Source organism: Ovis aries, chromosome 18, assembly GCF_016772045.2.
Source record: "Ovis aries strain OAR_USU_Benz2616 breed Rambouillet chromosome 18, ARS-UI_Ramb_v3.0, whole genome shotgun sequence".
NCBI lineage: Eukaryota > Metazoa > Chordata > Mammalia > Artiodactyla > Bovidae > Ovis > Ovis aries.
The window spans coordinates 60,615,612-60,636,280 of NC_056071.1; the positions used below are offsets into that span (position 1 = coordinate 60,615,612).

Below are 20,669 nucleotides of genomic sequence, written 5' to 3' on the forward strand. Positions count from 1 at the left end.
GGGATTGACCTATACACACTACTATATATAAAATAGATAACTAGGGAGGACCTAACACAGAGCACAGGGAATTCTGCTCAACACTCTGTAGTGATCTATAGAGGGAATAGAGTCTGAAGAAGAATGAATCAATGTCTATGTGTAACTGACTCACTTCGCTGTACCCCTGAAACCAACACAACATTGTAAATCAACTCTACTGAAATAAAAATTACTTTAAAAAAATGTCCCAGTCCGCCCGTATCTCATGAGCTGGGAGCAGACAGACAGCAGACTATCAGAAAGTAGAATGAGTGACTTACAGGAAAATACTCCCTCTTGGGCTCAGGGATTCCTTCCTGGAGGGACATGACCTGTATTTGAGTAAACAGAGCAGATATTGGTTAAACGTGGCCTTCTTGAAGAGGGGCAGTTTATAAAAAGAAGAGCTTTAGTTTACTAGTCAAAATGAGTGATTGACACATTATATTACATATTATCATCTATATTTTGTGATCTAAAGGAGACTTACGTATTCATCAAAACCCAAGCTTTGAGGATCACTAGAGAATGGACGCAAGGCGAAGTGGAACTATCAGAGATTAGAGGAAGCCTCCAATACTCTACGACCTCGGGTAATTTATTTCTTCTTGTCTTAAGGCATCAAAACCAGTCCGAATGTGGTGAACTTCTTCTTCCCTAAGTATTGCTGCCTTTAGACATAATCTTGACCACAGTTGTCATAACTGTCAAGGCCAAGACAAGAATGGGGCCTCTTTGTGCAACCTGGGGCCACACTCTACCAAGGCCATATTCATGATTTTGAACCTCCAGCTCATTTTGCTTTACTTGCTTATTTATTACAACTTTCCTCTTACAACAGTAGAGTCCAACTCTACTGTGGACTGCTGAACTATTTAAATTTTCTCTTCATGACCCCAGGAGAGATGAAAAGCAAGATGGAGAAGAGGTCTGGATCATGAGTACTATGAGAGACAAGAGGTTAGAGAAGCACCCTCCATGCTTTTGAAGCATCCTGTGTTTCCAAGCTGGCTTAACTCTCCTGTTGTGAGCCTAATGACTGACTCAACTAGTGTTCAATTCAGTTCAGTTGCTCAGTTGTGTCCAACTCTTTGCAACCACATGGACTGCAGCATGCCAGGCTTCCCTGCCCATCACTTACTCCTGAAGCTTGCACAAACTCACATCCATTAAGGTGGTGATGCCATCCAACCGTCTCATCCTCTGTTGTCCCCTTATCTTCCTGCCTTCAGTCTTTCCCAGCATCAGGGTCTTTTCCAGCATCATGGTCTTTTCCAAAGAGTCAGTTCTTCACATCAGGTGGCCAAAGTTTTGGAGTTTCAGCTTCAGCATCAGTCCTTCCAATGAATATTCAGGACTGATTTCCTTTAGGATGAACTGTTTGGATTTCCTTGCAGTCCAAGGGACTCTCGAGTGTTCTCCAACACCACAGTTCAAAAGTGTCAATTCTTCAGTGCTCACCTTTCTTTATGGTCCAGCTCTCACATCCATACACGACCACTGGAAAAACCATAGCTCTGACTAGATGGACCTTTATTGTCAAAGTAATGTCTCTGCTTTTTAATATGTTGTCTAGGTTTTCCTTCAAGGAGCAAGCATCTTTTAATTCCATGGCTGCAGTCACCATCTGTAGTGATTTTGGAGCCCAGAAAAATAAAGTCTGTCATTGTTTCCATTGTTTCCCCATCTATTTCCCATGAAGTGATGGAACCAGATGCCATGATCTTAGTTTTCTGAATGTTGAGTTTTAAGCCAGCTTTTCCACTCTCCTCTTTCACTTTAATCAAGAGGCTCTTTAGTTCTTCTTTGTTTTCTGCCATAAGAGTTGTGTCATCTGTATATCTGAGGTTATTGATATTTCTCCCGGTAATCTTGATTCCAGCTTGTGTTTCATCCAGTCCAGCATTTCTCATGATGTACTCTGCATAGTTAAGTAAGCAGGGTGACAATAAACAGCCTTGACAGATTCCTTTCCCGATTTTGAACCAATCGGTTCTTCCAAGTCCAGTCCTAACTGTTGCTTCTTGATCTGCATAGAACTTTCTCAGGAGGTAGGTATGGTGGTCTGGTATTCCCATCTCTTTAAGATGAGTTCCAGTGAGTCCTATGTATTACTTGAATCAATCAATTTAAAAATGGACACGAGATAATACCTTGACCCTCAGCTCTACACAGATTTCCCCATGTCTATGTATAGATTGTGTCTGTTTTTTATTTCTTTGTTTTGTTTGGTCATTTTTTAGTGTAAGAATAATTGGAAGGGAAGACTAAAGGAAGAGAAAGAGGAAGGAAAACAGTTACTGGAGGATGACAAGAAGGCAAAGAGGAAAGACAGGAGAGGCAGTTAGAGATGGAAAGAAAAACAACTCGCTGCAGAACGCATGGTGGAGAGAGAAAACCGAGAGCGTTACATTGTTCACGTGGACTGTGACTGTTGCGGCTGGGGACACTCACAGCGGCTCCAGAAGGGGAGAAATCAGCTTCCAACAAAACGTGGCTGAACGTTCGAGAGAACACCGGTCAAAATGGCTCACTCAAGACACTGTCCAACGCATCTGCTCACACGGATTGGGATAAAAGAGGAGAAAAGTTACTAAAACAATAAGCTGCTCTGTCTTATTTTAAAAGTAATCATTGCATCTTAGAGGAACAATCAAGGTGGGATGATCCTTAAAAATATTTCTCCACTGAAAATTTTGTTTCTTTGTTTCAGTAGTAGCTGTAATTAGCATTAAATGGGCAATTGATACATGCCAGGTAGAAAGAACCTTAAACTGATTTTGTCTTTAGATAAAACTCTATTAAAAAATTCTTGTTTTTCTTTAGACTGGAGAAAACCGCATCACAGACTGGCACTATTTCTCAGATGCGTGTTTATAACCACTGAACTCAGGGGAAATATCTGATATTGGTGTAGAATTCCATAAAATTCTTGAATAAAATAATATTATTGACTCCACAATAGTTCTCTGCTCTTTCATTCTTCTTCTCTAGATAGAGGCAATAATGCTGAAAGAAGTGTGATCAGTGTAGTCTCTTTTGATTTGCAAGGAGTGGAGCCATTTTTGGAACTCAAAATTTGATGCCATATCTCCAACTCTTTCCATTTTGCCCCAGATACCATTACGTCTCACCACAACTAACAATAGAATCACCTGGGATGCTGTAAAATTATGTACGTGATCATACCCTCAGATTTTGTCTTAACTGATTCAGACTGAGGCCAGGGAGATGACTATTTAACGAACTCCCCTGTGATTGGTAAGCAATTTACTTATTTAGTTTCATTAACATTTATTGGGGTATACTTGCTTTACAAAGCTGCGTTAGCTTCTACTGTAGAGCAAAGTGAATCAGCTATACATATACGTATATCCCTTCATTTTTGAATTTCCTTTTCATTTAGGTCACTACGGAGCACTTAGTAGAGCTCCTTGAGCTGTATAGTAGGTTCTCATCAACTATCTACTTTCTACTTAGTATCACTAGTTTATATATGTCAACCCCAATCTCCCAATTCATCCCACCTCCCCTTTAGCCCCTTGGTATCCATACATTTGTTTTCGATGTCTGTGTCTCTGTTTCTGTTTGGAAATAAAAATCATCAAAATGGTGTAGATAATTTTATTTGGTAAGCAATTTAAATTGGGAAAATTCATCTGCCCTAAGGGTGATCAACTACTTGCTCGCTGAGCTATTACCTTGTGTGGACACTCTGCTCTGCCACCCTGATTACCCAGGCAGAACTGAAGGACTTATTTCCCCAATTTCTGCAAAAATGGGCAACTGCTAGATCTTTGTGGACAGCTGGCCTGAGAAATCGGGTCTTTCTGAAGGCAACCCAAGCATTAACTGATCAATGCATGGGGTGCAAATAGCCACTCCCATGCCCCAGCTTGGGGAATTTGAAGGGGTCTCTCCAGCTTCAGAAATAGGGCTTCCCAGGTGGCGCAGTAGTAAAGAAGGTGCCTGCCAATGTAGGAGACACAGGGTCGATCCCTGGGTCGGGAAGATCCCCTGGAGAAGGACATGGCAGCCCACTCCAGTATTCTTGCCTGGAAAACTCCACGGACAGAGGAGTCTGGCAGGCTACAGTCCACACAAAGAGCCGGACATGACTGAGGGAGACTGAGTGAGCACACACGCTCCAGCTTCAGAGATATCCGTGGGTCCTGGTTGTGATTGCTCCAAAGCCCCATCTCTCCTCCTTCTCAGTTCTGTGCTCTGCGCTCTGCCAGCACTCCTGGTAAACTTGGCAGATAGGTCCCTGCCTTAGAGGCTTAGGGGCATCTACTTATGACCTTCATTCCCTGTGTACAGGTTCCCACAAACCACAGGTTGAATCTTCAACATTAAAATTTATTTCTTTGATTCAGTCAGACTCCTCTTGAGTTCCCACATCTGACAGGAGAAGGCAAACTGCCCTGTGAAGACTTTCCTACATCTCAGACACACCTGAAATGTAGACCTTGCTTAGAGGACTCCTGGTTTTCCTATTGTCATTTCTGAGCTAGAGGTCTTATAAAAACCAATAGATCGACTCACAACTCAGTAGAATTTTAAGGCATCTTGCAACATCTCAGACAATGCTTTTCCTTCTGTAGTTGAGAAAATTGACACCCTTAGCAGAAACGGGTAGTCACTATGTAAGGTCAGGGCCAGAGTCAAGTTCAGAACCAGAGCTCCTAATTCCCAGTCCTCTCTTGTCTTCCCCACTTCCTGGAACTTGCCCAGGCTCCTGTTAGTGACTTTCCTTTTCCAGTTCAATTAGCCTCCCCCCCCCCTTTTTTTTTTCTGACTCCATTTTTCTGTTCATCCAGCTTCAAGGTGTTTAAGAAAATCATAGAGTTTAATATAGATTCAGTAAAACGTATCTGTAGAATCCCAACAAATCACTGGGTTGCAACAAAGAGAGGGAAGCCTGCTGGACTTAGAATTCAGAGATTCTTTTCCCATTGGGTCATCTGGGGATGTGAGAAAGCAGTGTGCACTCAGATGGTTCCAAAGAGTCTGACACACTGAACAACTGAACCAACAACAACTCAAAGATGGTCCCAGTCTGGCTTGCTTCAGCCCAGCCCTTCTTTAAAAACAACAACAACAGCAACAACAATAACAACAAAAAAAAACCCAAGAACGTGGAAGTCATGTTGGAACAGGACCCGGGGACAGATCACTCAGGCCTGCCTTGTACTCAGGAAGCCAAGCTCTATCGGGGGCTGAAAATACGTAGGTGAAAGGGCAGCCTTGGCTCTCAGTCTTATCCTGCCAGAGCTAAGTGTCCTGGGAACAGCTTGTGATCTAACTTAGAGAGCAGCGTGTCCCCCGCCCCCTTCCCAAGCCCAGAAGGAGACTTGGAGAGTACCCGGGCTGTGATCTCCTCGCTTTCAATTGCAGAACTCCTGTCTCCAGCTCAGCATCGGGGCATTTCTCCAAAGCCTTATGTACTTACAAGTCTTTCTTCCCCATCTTAATTTGCCTGGAGCCAGGCTTTCATCTTGACTTTCAGCCAAGAGGCACCTGCTGAAATATTCATCAGGAGCAATTGTGCCATGGGTGCTTTTTCCTATTTGTCCAGTTGCATGTCATTAGAACAAGGGTGAGGTGAGTGGAAATGGAGTTTGACACCAGAGAGTGGAATTCACTCAGAACTCCAGGTAAGAGGCAATTAACCCTTTGAAGCATAGGAAGCGAAGTACTCTGAACAGAACTTTGCTGACATTATCCACTCATCCATGGATCAGTTATTTCTGGCACCTGTTCATTCTGTCAGGATGCTTTATTGAGCGTCTACTGTGCGTGAATCCCAATGCTGGACCCTGGGCATACCCAGATGCATATGATTTAGTCCCTGCACACCAGGTCTCACATCCTAACGTGGGAAAGCAGACAAGAATACAGATAAAAGGGCAAGTGTCGTTATGAAGTTAGGCACAAAAGTGCATACAGCAGAACTCATATTTAGAAGAGATGAACGGCATTTCCTGGAAGCAGAGCTCCAAGCCGATTCTTAAAAGCTAACAGGATTTTTCAGTTAATCAGAAAGTAAGTGGCAGGGTAGAAATTTGGGGAGATACCAAGAGGAGAAAATGGAGAGAACCAATGATAGAAGCCAAGGCAAGACGCATCTAGGTGTGGCATTATGAAACAGCTATGAGCAGTCCTGGGATGATGATGAATAGGATGGGGTGGGGGAGAGATCTGGCAAAAAAAAGTGGCCAGGGGCAGGCCAGGGGCCTTGTCTGCATGTTCAGGAGCTTGAACTCTGTTCTTTATTTGTTGGTGGGGGAGGGGGTCAGTGTTGAAGGGTTCTAAACAGAGAAATAGGATGGTTAGATTTAGGCTTTGGAATTGTTATTCAAGTTTCAGTGGGAGCATAAACAGGCAACGGAAGGTAAGCGAGACGGCCATTCAAGTGGGCAGGAGATAACACGGTTGTGAATTATCATAGAGGGAATGGGGATAGAATGGGAGACAGAATTTTGATAACAATAAACAGAGCTTTCTCAGTTTAGTGCAATGACCATTTCCTGAGCATCTACTGTTAGCCAGAAACTAGTCCACGTGCCAATGGAAGAATCCCAAATCAGTTTCAGAAGCCATTTTATTTGAAACAGTCTAACTTCTCAAATGAATATAGGATCCTTGACAAAGAATAAGGTAATTACCATTAAGTTTAGAAAAAATTTTAAGGGACAATATTGGCCATCCGCTGAAGACAAGACAGGTAGGGAGCAGAGGATGCATCCTCTTCAGTTTCCTAGAGTGGGCTCTGTGTTTCTGAAAGAGGATTCAGTCTGTACCCAGACCTCCAGTCTCATTTCTGCTTTGGCTTGGGCTGGAGAAAATGCCTAGACTTTTCAAATCTCCAGTGATGAAGCCATGACTGATGGACTCAGACTACAGCAAGGGCTCAGTGGTTCCAAGGCAGAGCTGGTTGTCTTTCTTCATATTCATGGCCCCATTGAAAAGCACCAGCTAACATTTCAGGCAACATTCTAACAAAGCACATTGCCAATTGCTTTCAGCTCCACAGTGTTGGTATTTATAGAGGAGTCATGATATTCTGTTAAACATTTTGTCTCTAAGGTGGAATGATATAGGACCAAGTTGCCAGTGTGGGCCACAGGCAGTCTCAGATTTTGTGCCTGTGCCCACACAGATATAAAAGCACATCTGAATTTTACTTGGAGTTAAATCACTGTGAATGTTCCTGGCTGGATGCAGTGGGATAGAAATATTGTACTGGGGAAAACCTGGCATGGTAAACAAGAGTTTGGAAGTTACTTGTGCAAAATGGAACTGTATGGATATGCAGATGACGATGTGTATGCATGCACGTATGTGATTTCTACATACACGTAATGGTAATCGAAAAAGGAGACTTCGTCACTTGCAATTTGAGGCAAATCTTGCTTCTGTTGTTATTATTAATTCACAGTGTTCACGTTTCTATGACCCAGTTTCCTCATCTGTAAAAGGAGGATAATTATATTTATGAATAAAACACTAGGAGCTCGTTGGATGAAAGGGAATATATGATGGAGAGGAAGCAATTTTATGACAAACTACAAAAGCTGCGTTTGCACAGAGCACCCAGGCACAAGCTCTTGCTGGAGCCAGACAGTTTCATTGGTAGCTGATGGATGAAAAGTACTGGTGTACTTTAATTCTAAAGGAGCTTGTTGCTGTTCTTGCTTAGTGGCTACGTTCTGTCCGACTCTTTTGCAATCCCATAGATTGCAACCCACAAGACTCCTCCATCCATGGGATTTCCCAGGCAAGAATACTGGAGCGGGTTGCCATTTCCTTCTCCAGAGAGTCTCCCTGACCCAGGGATCAAACCCTCATCTCCTGCATTGGCAGGTGGATTCTTTACCACGGGGCCATTGGTGGTAAAGAATGACGGATTTCAAGGCACATTGACATGGCTGGTGGTTTGCAGAATTCTTCCCATCCCACTCCCAGTCAGAAATGTTATGATAGCACATAGATAATTGAAAAATTATTCCTGTACTGTGCCACTCATGTTATGCCCTACAGTCTCTGATGGGTTGAAATGGGTAGAGTCTGAACTAGGTTGATGTCCTACCAACCACTGGTTCCCTAGGTAGAGACAACACATTTTTCTATAAAAAGCTTTCATGATCAGAGCTCTAGGATTCCAGAAATCTCTACAGTCTCTCCTCTGTACTTTCACTGTTTATCTCCTTTGTTGTACTGCTGCATAGGCAATCATCAAATATTTAGTGGCTTAAAATAACTCAAATATATAATCTCACAGCTCCTGTGGGTGAAAATTTTGGACACAGATTAGCTGGGTCTGATGCTCAGACACTCAGCAGGTGAAAATCAAGATGTCAACCAGCAGTAGAATCTGCCTCTTTACTTGTATAAAGTAAACTGATCAAGGGAACATCTGATCATCGTCACTGGCCCCACCCACACTCAAGGAGGGGATTTCAGAGGACAGGAAACTTTCAGGTCATATGGGAGTTCTTCCCACCACATCCGTTATGACCATTGTCTACTCTGGACATGTTAGGAAGCAATGCTTCTTAGCTGTCAGGTCACGGGTCTGAACATATTTCAGAGCAGAGATGATTTTAACTTGGATTTTGAAGGATGAATAGAAGTTAGAGTTAACAAGGGAAATACCATCTTAGACATAGTGGAAATAATTTAGGTTTAAGACATTGCTCCTTGGAAAGCAAGCTATGACAAACCTAGACAGCATATTAAAAAGCGGAGATATCACTTTGCCAACAAAGGTCCGTATAATAAGGCAAAGCTATGGTTTTTCCAGTAGTCATGTACAGATGTGAGAATTGGGCCATGAAGAGTGCCAAAGAATTGAAGCTTTTGAATTGTGGTATTGAAGAAGATTCTTGAGAGTCCCTTGCACTGCAAGGAGATCAAAAATTCACTTCTAAAGGAGATTAACCCTGCATATTCATTGGAAGGACTGATGCTGAAACTGAAGCTCCAGTACTGTGGGCACCTAATGTGAAGAGCTGATTCACTGGCAAAGAGCCTGCTGCTGAGAAAACTTGAAGGCAGAGGGAAAGTGGCAGCAGAGGATGAGATGGTTAGATGGCATCACCAACTCAGTTGTTGTTCAATCGCTCAGTCATGTCCGACTCTTTGCAGTCCCATGGACTGCAGCTTGCGAGGCTTCCCTGTCCTTCACTATCTCCTGGAGCTTACTCAAACTCATGTCCATTGAGTTGGTGATGTGAGCTTCAGCATCAGTCCTTCCAATGAATATTCAGAGTTAATTTCCTTTAGGATTGACGGGTTTGATCTCCTTGCTGTCCAAGGGACTCTCAAGAGTCTCCTCCAACACCACAGTTTGAAAGCATCGATTCTTCAGTACTCAGCCTTATTTATGGTCCAGCTCTCACATCCATACATGGCTACTGGAAAAACCATCACTTTAAGTATATGGAACTTTGTAGGCAAAGTAATGTCTCTGCTTTTTAATATGCTATATAGGTTTATCATTTGAGCAAACTCTGGGAGATAGTGGAGGACAGAGGAGCCGGGTGTGCTACAGTTCATGGGGTCGCAAAGGATTAGACACAACTTATCAACTGAACAACAAAAGTCCTAATTCCTGCTGTTTTATTATTGGATTCATCTCTTCTGTCAGGGATGCATATAGTGGTTATGAGATTCTTCACTTTTCATATGCAGGTATATGGAGCTAATTAACCTGAATTTTAGAATGTGTATAGAAAGAGATGGGATTCCCAGGTGGCTCAGTGGTACAGAATCCACCTGTCAGTGCAGGAGATGCAGGAGACACAGGTTCAATTTTTGGAGGCAAGACATGGCTACCCTCTCCAGCATTCTTGCCTGAAAAATTCCATGAACTGAGGAGACGGATAGGCTGTGGTTCATGAGGTTGCAGAGAATCGGACACAACTGAGTGGCTGGGCACACATACGCAGAAAGAGGGAACTGAAAGAAAAAGTGAACCGCCTTCCTCCACTACCCCAACATGATAAGAAACATATTTGGAAAGGGATTTCATGTGCTTTAGTGTATATGAAAATTACCTTTATTGGAAAAAATGAGGGCTTTTGAGTCCTATCTCCAAAATTACTCCTTTAGCAGAGCAGATGTGATGGCCAGGCATCAGAATTTTTTTTTTTTTTTACAAGCTTCAGGGATGTTTCCAAGACAGGGGATCCAAGTGTGATGATTTGAGAAACATTTGTTTGTGTCACCAAGACCTTTCACAGACACTTCACACCCCCCTCAATGATCTACTCAGGGCAACATGATGGTCATTTTATAGATGAGTCAACTGAGACTTAGAAAGTCATTTGCTAAAATCACTAAACCAATATAAGAGGAAGAGCTAGGGATGAATTCAGATGCTCCTTTTCAAAGCTCCAGATTGTTTTTGCCTCCTCATCTCTTAAGACATAATTTATAGATGTGGGTATTAATTTTATCTATTTCCAACTGATGGCCGGGCTTTTTTCCTGTTGCTCCATCTCCATAATATTTATGTAACCTGGACCAAAAGGTCTGCCTCTGCTTCAATTCCTATAAAAAGCCCTGCGGAATTCACATTAACACTTCCATAAAAGTCATAAAGGCTCTGCAAACTACTCAGAGTTTAAATATGGAAGTTGAAACCCTAATCACAATTTAATATAACTAAATATGTACATACTTTATGGTCAATCATCCAGACCATTTACAGGGTCCCTTGGCTTTGAAATTACTGAAACTCAAATGGTGCTGTAGATGAGCCTTGCTTGACATGACATATATTGAAACAGACTGTGCAGCAATCACATAAGGATGAAAACCTCGCTTCAGTCTTAGTGAACCAAAGCTAAGAGGCAAATTATTCAATTACAGTAAATTTACAGTAGCTTAATATTTGATAAAAGTGGTTCTTCCATCATCAGAGCATCTTATTGAAAACCCTTGAGCGGCAAAATAGCTCCGGAAACTCTTAAGATGTTTTAAACACTTATTAAGAATATTCATCTAGCTTGATCTTCTATGAGCAGTCTAGTTTGAATATCTTCTCTCTTTTTTGGTAATTGCCAGGTACTTTGTGCATGCACCAGTGGCCTCAAAATTAACCTGCTAATTGTGCTCCTGCAAGCAGGGGAGGGCTGGCGGGGGGTGGGAGGGGTGGGCACAGCGAAATCCGCTGCAGGAAAGCTGCTTGGGATTGAGAGCCTGGCCTGGTGAGAGGAATACTGTATCTGTCCTCGGGGTTTAGAGGCCTGGACTGATTCCCAAACGCTGGCCCTGCCGAGGTGAGGTGTGCGATGTGCCCGGCAAGGGGACAGAGTGCTCTCTGAGAAGGTGAGTTGCAAGTCATATGACAAATTCAAGGAGAAGCCTGCTGTCTGCCCAAGAAAGCTCTAAGGCAGGGCTTCTCAAAATTTGATAGAAATGGATCATGAGGGATCTGGTTAAAACGCAGCTTCTAATTCAGCCTGAGATTTTGCATTTTTCACAAGCTCTGGAGAGATGGTCACCAGAACCACTAGCCTGTGGACGGTTCTGTGAGTCACCAGGAGATGGGAGGCGCTCCTGGCCCAATCTGGATCAGGCATACGTATGATGGCAGGATCTCTGGTGTGATATCCGAGTTCTAAGACAACAGATGGTAGTGGACCCTGCCTGGTGGGGTTTGAACGTGTGTGTGTGCGCGCGCGCGCGCGTGTGTGTGTGTGTGTGTGTTCTCAGTTGTGTTCAACTCTTTGCGAGCCCATGGACTGTGGCCAGACAAGCTTCTTTGTCCATGGAATTTTCCAGGCAAGAATATTGGAGTGGGTTGCCATTCCTTACTCCAGGGGATCTTCCCTACCCAGGAATCAAACCCTCGTCTCTCTTGTGTCTCCTGCATTGACAGGTGGATTCTTTACCACCGCGCCACCTGAGAAGCCTAGACTTTGAACCTGGACTTGAACAATTTCTGGCTATATGGTTTGTAATAAGCTGCTTAGCCCATTTGAGAGATTTCATGGCACTGGATTCAAGGCAGGATATGTAAGGACAGGTTCTACTGTTGGCGTGCTGGATTGCGGAACTCTTGCGGAAGTTCAGCTCTGCTTCTGTCTTCCTCCGATGGGTGCTCTTACACCCGAATGCCTGAACCAGAGCTGAAGTCACTGCCACAGAAATCAATATTTCCTCTGCCCGAACCCCTTCCTTGTCAGGCACCACCCGCTGGGAATGCTGATTTTTCTAACTTCCAGAACCAGAGCATGGCTTCTTAATCTGGGTTTAGTTAAACTTCCCCTACTGCTCAGGCACTGTCGTCCAATATAAAAGGGGCGAAGAGAGGGGGTGGAAATGCTAATTAGACCCTGTCACAATTCCAGCTTCTGTTGTGAGAAGTCACAGTATGCAAATCAGATTAAATCTACCCTCAGCTTCTCTGGGCTGTGAGGGCAAGGGCTGGGGGATTGGACTGACAATCCCAGGGCAAGAGGGTAAGGGCTGATCCCCATTTGTTCATCGCTCTCGGCAGTGTCTCCGATGCATTCAAGCTGAGAGACACCTATGAGAAGTCGAGTCAGATGAGTTGTGTGTATGTGTGTGTGTGTTTAAATACAACATTTTCTGTGTCCCAATGTTGCAGCTGTATTCAAAGTAAAAGTGAGCTAAATGGCTTTAAATACACACACACATCACACACACGCACACACACACACAGAGTCACCATTCAGCTCAGTATAAATGTCACAGCGTCAAATACTAAATACAGAGAATTATTAACGTAAGTGGCCTCCTATAATAAAGCTCATTATTAATAGGCCTATTAGCTCAGCATTCATTTGAACTGACAGCAACTTCTTTCTATGGCAGCTGTTTGCTCCCTTTTTATATCCAAGACCCCTCCTGACAACTCAATGTATGTTAAGAAGCAGAGAATGAGGTGGAGGATGGCAGGGAGGCAGGGATGGGAGTAGCACTGATTCTTTTAAAAGAGGGAAGTCAGGCTGGGAATTACTATTTATTAAACACACAGTATACAATAATGGTGAATGTTATTGAGTATCTATCCCATGCAAGCGGATTACACATATTATTTTATCTAGTTGGTAGAAAATTCAGGAAGCCAATTAAATTTGAACTTCAGTTAAAAGATATATCTTTTAATAGTAATATGTTCTGAATATCGCCTGGGACATAGTTTCCTTAAAAAAACAAATTTGCTGTGTATCTCAAATGCAGATTTCACTGGGACACTTGTGTCTTTATTTGGTAAATATATAGCAAGTTCTATTATTATTCACATTCTACAATAAGGGCATTGAAACTTAAAGGGTAAAGTCTGAGGTCAGACCTCAAACTGGGTTAGAATCTCAGACTTTGAAATCGATTTATTCTAGAGCTCATTCTAGTGGTGTTCACAAACACCACTGTTCACAGAAGGCTTTCTACCAATGCATCTCTGCTGAGGCGTACGGCCCCACCCACAGCTTCCCTTGTTCACTTCCCCAGAGTCTCCTGAAGTTGCTCTTATCATCCCCATCTTGCAGATGAAATTCCAAGCTATTTGGTTGCAGCAGAGTGCCATTTTGATCATTTATTGAGCAGCTACTCTCTGCTCAGTGTTCTGCTGACTGCAGGGGTATAAAATTCAGACCACACTCAGTCTCCAAACCCGAAGCATGTAGTAAATTGAATAAGGCGTGCACACAAATAAGAAGAAACGCACAGCGGGACTGGTGTTATAACTGCTCCTCCAAACAGTTAAACCAGGATGTCAGTTTCTCTTTAGAACAAAGTTTCACCTGGTGAAGACCTTTTAGGGGACATATATTGCAGCCTGATTATTAAATACAATCTTAAAGGAAACCCTGGATTGCCATATGAGAAAACAATGTCATATTTTCAGCTTAAAAATATTGTAAAAGTCCCAAGGGACTGAATCATAAGTGAAAAATATGAGAAATTTAATAAATGGGAATTTGCAGAAGCCAGTTTAATATCACACAGAAAGTGACATGAAAAGATGGTTGCTCCTTCATTCTTCAGCCTCAGCTCAAATTATCTGACACTTGTTTGGAGATCAAATTATCTGACACCTATTTAATCAATACTTATCAACACCTACTATGTGCCAAGAGCTATGGAGAACAGGCATGCATCTGCTCTCAGGGAGCGCACAGTGGTTACACACCCTCTCTGACTCTCACTTTCCTCATCTTTGAAATGGCAATAATGTTATATTTGCATCATAGTCTGTCATGACTATTAAATAAACTAATAAACCTAATCTATTAAGAATGGCACATACTAGGTGCTCACTAAACATTAGCTTTCACTGTTATTTGCTGAGGACCGAGAACATTGCAGGGGAGCTTATGTACATTATGTATTGATGTGACCACAATGCGTCCCATTATGTGTATGGATTTGGACCATAAAAAAATAAAGACTGAGTGCTGAAGAACCAATGGCTTTGAATTGTGAACCTGGAACTCTTGAGAGTCCCTTGGACTGCAAGGAGATCAAACCAGTCGATCTCAAAGTATATCAATCCTGAATATTCATTGGAAGGACTGACGCTGAAGCTGAAGCTCCAATACACTGGCCACCTGATGTGAAGAACTGACTCACTGGGAAAGACCCTGATGCTGGGAAAGACTGGAGGCAAAAGAGAAGCGGGCAACAGAGGATGAGATGGTTGGATGGCATCACCGACTCAGTGGACATGAATTTGAGCAAGGTCCAGGAGATGGTAATTGACAGGGAAGCTTGGAGTGCTTCAGTCTATGGGGTCGCAAAGAGTTGGACACAACTGCGCAGCTGAACATCAGCATATTCACTTTATAGACTTATAAAGGTAGAGGCATGGGGATGAGACACCGCTGAAGTCCACCCCACAGCAAGGCCTTAGAGACACAAACAAGGCTTCAAGGCCAGCAAAGCTAGCTTTTCCCCAAAAGGCAGGAAGAAAGGGTATTCCAGCTTAAAATGTGTTAACATTTACTGAGGTAAGTACTATTTCCGCACACAAAGAAGCAGGCTTCATATGGCAGGTCTGAGCTATGGACCAGAGGGCACCGTCTTTACTTCTGATTGGTCTCTTGTGACTGGAATGGCAGGTGGTCTGGAGCAGCTGGTGTCCAGTGAGAGCAGAAAAGCAGAGAGGGATGGGTGGAACAGCCTCAGAACTCATGTCCGTTGCTGACTCTGGCTTGCAGGTACAAGGAGATCACCAGAGTGATAACAGGAGAATGGGGATGTTTTGGCCAGAGTTAAGTTGTAAAAGATGACTAGAATAGAAACAATAAAGAATGATATGGAGAGGGACTGACTGAGATTGAGAAAGAGACATGAAAAGAGATGGAGAGAGAGAGGTGTAGTTTTCTAGTTAAGACCTTTTGTGCCGATTTGGTCTTCAACGTTTTGACAAATATTTCTGAATTTTGTTAATAGAATATTTGTGGACTAATGGTTCAAAGGGAGTTAGATTTCTAAAAAATGCATCTGTCTTCTAAAAGTGGTTGAAATTCTGTAGAGCATCTGTTTTTATTTAATTGTTGAATTCTTTACTTTCTACCACTAAGTTGAATATGTAGTTGGTTTCCTTTTTCACCAATATATGAGATACTTTGTGAAGAATATAGCGTCCAGGAGTAGTAACAAGTTGAAAATTCTAGGCTCACTCAATTACTGATCATTTATTTTGTTAGTTGTCCCCTAGGCCAGCATCTCATCCATTGACCTTTCCATCTTTCTGTCTTTCCAGTCATTCATCTTCCTGTCTGTGCATGTTTCCAGCCATCCATCCACCACCCACTCACCCCTCCATCTATTCACCCATTTATATACCCACTTGTTCATTCACTCACTTACTCCTTCATCCATCTATCCATCCACTTCATTCTGTTCCATTTACTAAATGCATACTGAACATCAGTTATGTGCAAGCATATTAATGTTATTGTTTAGTCGCTAAGTTATATCTGACTCTTTGTGACCCCATGGACTGCACCAGGCTTCCCTGTCCTTCACTGTCTCCCAGACTTTGCACATTAATAGAATTAACTAAGCACAGTTCATTTCCTGTAGGGATCCCACAGCTGACTATAGGAAATAAACGGGTAGACAGCCATGTTAGAATATCTTAAGAGGATTCACCCACAAAGATAGATTTCCAAAATCCAGAGACAGAACAAGGCAAGGAGTGATAAGCTAGATGACTTTAGCCATTTTAAGGAAGTGACTCAGTTGCCTGGCAAGTTCTAGAACTACACTAGCCAATGAAAATTGACTGAAAGTGTGTTTGTTTTACTTGGCTTCCATCCCTACTTTTCAGATTTCAGGTGTTTTCAGAGGGCAAATGTTTTTCCCCCCACAAAATGACTGCAAAGAATTATCCATGTAGCATGTTCTTATTAAAAGTAAGTCATTTCCTCTTGAACCTCCCTCCCACCTCCTAGTCCATACCACCCCTCTAGGTTGTCACAGAGCACCAGGTTTGAGCTCCCTGCTTCATACAGCAGATTCCCACTGGCTATCTGTCTTGCACCTGGGAATGTGTGTGTTTTAATAAGGAAAGGGGCATATGTGGCCCTATGGCCAATTCATGTGGATGTATGGCAGAAACCAGCAAAATACTGTAACACCATTATCAGCCAATTAAAAATAAGTTGATCAATAAAAATAAGTCATTTCCTCCACTCTTCTTGCTTTACCATTTTAAAAAATAATTTATTCCCCCAGAGCTCTTCTTATCAACATCTGCCTATTCGGTAGTGATGTGCTAAAGAACCAGTTAACTTGAGACCTTTCCTTAGACTTGAAGTAGTTTGGGGAAGCAAGCTAGAGAACTGAGCTCTTTCTAAGCTGTGCCTTCTTACATGATTTATTGTTCAGACAAGCTCATTCTAGCTAGAAGTAAAGGGACCATCTCATTTAGCTTATTGGTGAAAAAGGCAGCTATGACTACCAACTTTGAAACTTTGAGCTGGAGCCAAAATAACTAAAAAATATTGCTGGTGAGAATAAAAAAAAAAAAAAGTTGTCCATTACCTAAAATTAACTTTGCTTTTATTTGGCTATTTTTCTTTTAATAAGTGTAATAAATGAACATTCCTAGGCAAATTGAAGAACCCAGGTAGTTTGGCTTTTGAAGGCAGTTATGTCCAGGATCCCTGGATCCTTCAGATGCTAAAGACATCAGAGTCTCTCTCTACTCATCTTCTCCTGTAGACCTGGAGAACATCTCAGACTGGCAAGACAGGGAGAGAAACATTCCTGCCTCAAGGGCGTCTCCATAATATATTCTCAGAGTGATTTGTACCTTGTATTGGATTCCAGTGATTAAGGAGCTGCTTTCCTAAATAGGAGGTGGCCGTGGTGCACTTGCCTATGACTGTGGATGCTCTGACTTTATTTGGGCGCCTGGAGGATTTGAGGTCCATTCCTCCACCCCAATATACAGGGCGACACATGCAGAGCACTTCAAGTCAAGTGTGAAGATGAAGACAAGAGAACAAGAGGAGGATGAGGAAAGAAGCAAGAAGGGGAGCAACAGAAACTTTAAAAACCTTCTTTAAGTGGTCCTCCTTATGCCATGAACCCAAACTACTCCCAGGCTTCACTGCTCTCACTATGCCCTGATCCATACCCCTCGATCCCCTTCCGGCCATTTGACCATGAACCCCTTGAAGATACTGATGGCATTTTAAACTGTATTTGAAAATCTCAGCACCTAGCAGTGCCTGGCACAGAGTAGGCAGTTCATAAACATTTGTTGTATGAATGGAAAACGAATGAGGCGATTCTAAGTGATAAGCAAAGATTGTCACAAAGATCAAAATTTTATAAGCAGTAAAGAAAAACAAAGTGAAGGTGAGACTATGGGATTCAGTAAAGTTTAAGAGTTATCAGAAATGAAGTCAGTAAACCTATGTATTAGCTACTCAGAGTGGGCCCCTGGACTGGCAGTGGTGGCATCTTTTTCCTGGGCTCTTTATTGGAAATGTAAATTCTCAGTGCCCATTTTAGGTCTACAGAATGAGGATCTGTGGAGTCAAGACTCAGAAATCTTTGTTCTAACAATTCTTCTAACAGGTTTTCAAGCATTTTAAAATTTGAGAAGCATAGGAGTAAATTATATTGCCTTTAATCAGTGAAATATCGAGTTAAGTGAAACATGGAAAATGCCTTTTCTATACATCTCCCAGAACTGGTGCTGTCCAGTTTTACTAAGAAACATTTGGCAGTTTTCACAAAAGAAAGAAGGAAGGGGAGGAAGAGAAAGCTTAGAAGGAGGGATCTTATTGTGGTAATAAACTATGCCACTTTTCACATGTTAGAGCTGAAATTGACATGGAAGCTTCTACATTCTGGATTCCACAGACAGGGGATTCCCTCAATCAGGTAAGCCTGGAGGATTTTGCATTTGGTCACAGTTCTTGTTCAGTGGATCAGTTGTGTCTGACTCTTTGTGACCCAATGGACTGCAGCATGCCAGACTTTCCGGAGTTGGCTCAAATTCATGTCCATTGAGTCGATGATGCCATCCAATCATCTCATCCTCTCTCACCCCTTTCTCTTGCCCTCAATCTTTCCTAGTATCAGGGTCTTTTCCAATGGGCCAGCTCTTTGCATCAGGTAGCCAAAAAATCAGAACTTCAGCTTCAGCATAAAGCTAAAGTCTTCAGCATTAAATATTCCATTAAATATTCAGGGTAGATGTTCTTTAGGATTGACTGGTTTGATCTTCTTTCTGTCCAAGTGACTCTCAAGAATCTTGTCCAGCATCACAGTTTGAAAGCATCAGTTCTTTGGCTTCAACCTTCTTTATGGTCCAATTCTCACATCCATACATAACTGTTGGAAAAACCATAGCTTTGCCTATCCATACTTTTGTCAGCAATGTGATGTCTGTTTTTCAATATGCTGTCTAGGTTGGTCATAGCTTTTCTCCCAAGGAGCAATCATCATTCAATTTCATGGCTGCAGTCACTGTCCACAGTGATGTGATGGCAGAAATGAATATATTTAAGGTGGGGTTTGCTTTGGTGACCTAGCTGAGACAGTTAAATGGGCCTCTCACAGTGGTCTGATCTGATCACCTTAATGACACTATGAACAGGGCTGGCACTCTCTGCATACTAGGTGTGTGATATGGGTAATTGAATCTTTATGAGGCTCAGTCTCCTCACCTTCAAAAATGGAATAAGACCCATTTGTTAAAATTATAAGTATTAAATGAGTCAATGATTATGAAATCCTTTAAAATAATGGCCAATATTTAATAGAAATTTAAGGAGGCAATGATCAAGACCATCCCCAAGAAAAAGAAATGTAAAAAGGCAAAACAGTTATCTGATGAGGCCTTACAAATAGCTGAGAAAAGAAGAGAAGTGAAACACAAAGGAGAAAAGGATAAATATACCCATTCAAATGCAGAGTTCCAAAGAATAGCAAGGAGAGAAAAGAAAGCCACCCTCAGCAATCAGTGCAAAGAAATAGAGGAAAACAACAGAATGGGAAAGACTAGAGATCTCTTCAAGAAAATTAGAGATACCAAGGGAACATTTCATGCGAAGATTAGCACAATAAAGGACAGAAATGGTATGGACTTAAAGAAGCAGAAGATATTAAGAAGAGGGGGCAAGAATACACAGAACTATACAAAAAAGATCTTCATGACCTAGATAACCACGATGGTATGATCACTTACCTAGAGCCAGACATCCTGGAATGCCAAATCAAGTGGGCCTTAAGAAGTATTACTACGGTCAAATCTAGTGGAGGCGATGGAGTTCCAGCTGAGCTATTTCAAATCCTCAAAGATGATGCTGTGAAAGTGCTGCACTCAATGTGCCAGCAAATCTGGAAAACTCAGCAGTGGCCACAGGACTGGAAAAGGTCAGTTCTTATTTCAATTCCAAAGAAAGGCAATGCCAAAGAATGTTCAAACTACTGCACAATTGCACTCGTCTCACACGCTAGCAAAGTAATGTTCAAAATTCTCCAAGCCAGGCTTCAACAGTATGTGAACTATGAACTTCCAGGTGTTCAAGAGGGATTTAGAAAAGGCAGAGGAACCAGAGATCAAATTGTCAACATCTGTTGGATCATCAAAAAAGCAGGAGAGTTCCAGAAAAACATCTAATCCTGCTTTATTGACTATGGCAAAGACTGATTGTCTGGATCACAATAAACTGTGGAAAATTCTTAAAGTGATGGAGACATTTCTCCAAAGAAGACATACGGATGGCTAACAAACACATGAAAAGATGCTCAACATCACTCATTATTAGAGAAATGCAAATCAAAACCACAATGAGGTACCACTTCACACCAGTCAGAATGGCTGCGATCCAAAAGTCAGCAAGCAATAAATGCTGGAGAGGGTGTGGAGAAAAGGGAACCCTCCTACACTGTTGGTGGGAATGCAAACTAGTACAGACACTATGGAGAACAGTGTGGAGATTCCTTAAAAAATTGCAAATAGAACTACTTTATGACCCAGCAATCCCACTGCTGGGCATACACACCGAGGAAACCAGAATTGAAAGAGACACATGTACCCCAATGTTCATCGCAGCACTGTTTATAATAGCCAGGACATGGAAACAACCTAGATGTCCATCAGCAGATGAATGGATAAGAAAGCTGTGGTACATATACAC

General features: G+C 42.2%; 1 long non-coding RNA gene across 7 annotated transcripts in view; it reads left to right on the top strand.

Moving 5' to 3' along the window:
• Positions 1 to 2,985, top strand: part of LOC114109133 (uncharacterized) — a 58,726-nt gene extending 55,741 nt beyond the window's left edge. For all 7 annotated transcript variants that reach the window (XR_009597137.1, XR_009597136.1, XR_009597138.1 and 4 more), the window contains 2 exons: positions 503 to 614; positions 2,265 to 2,985. This is a non-coding gene — a long non-coding RNA (uncharacterized LOC114109133). The remainder of the gene's footprint in view (positions 1 to 502; positions 615 to 2,264) is intronic.
• The last annotated feature ends 17,684 nt before the right edge of the window (positions 2,986 to 20,669 follow it).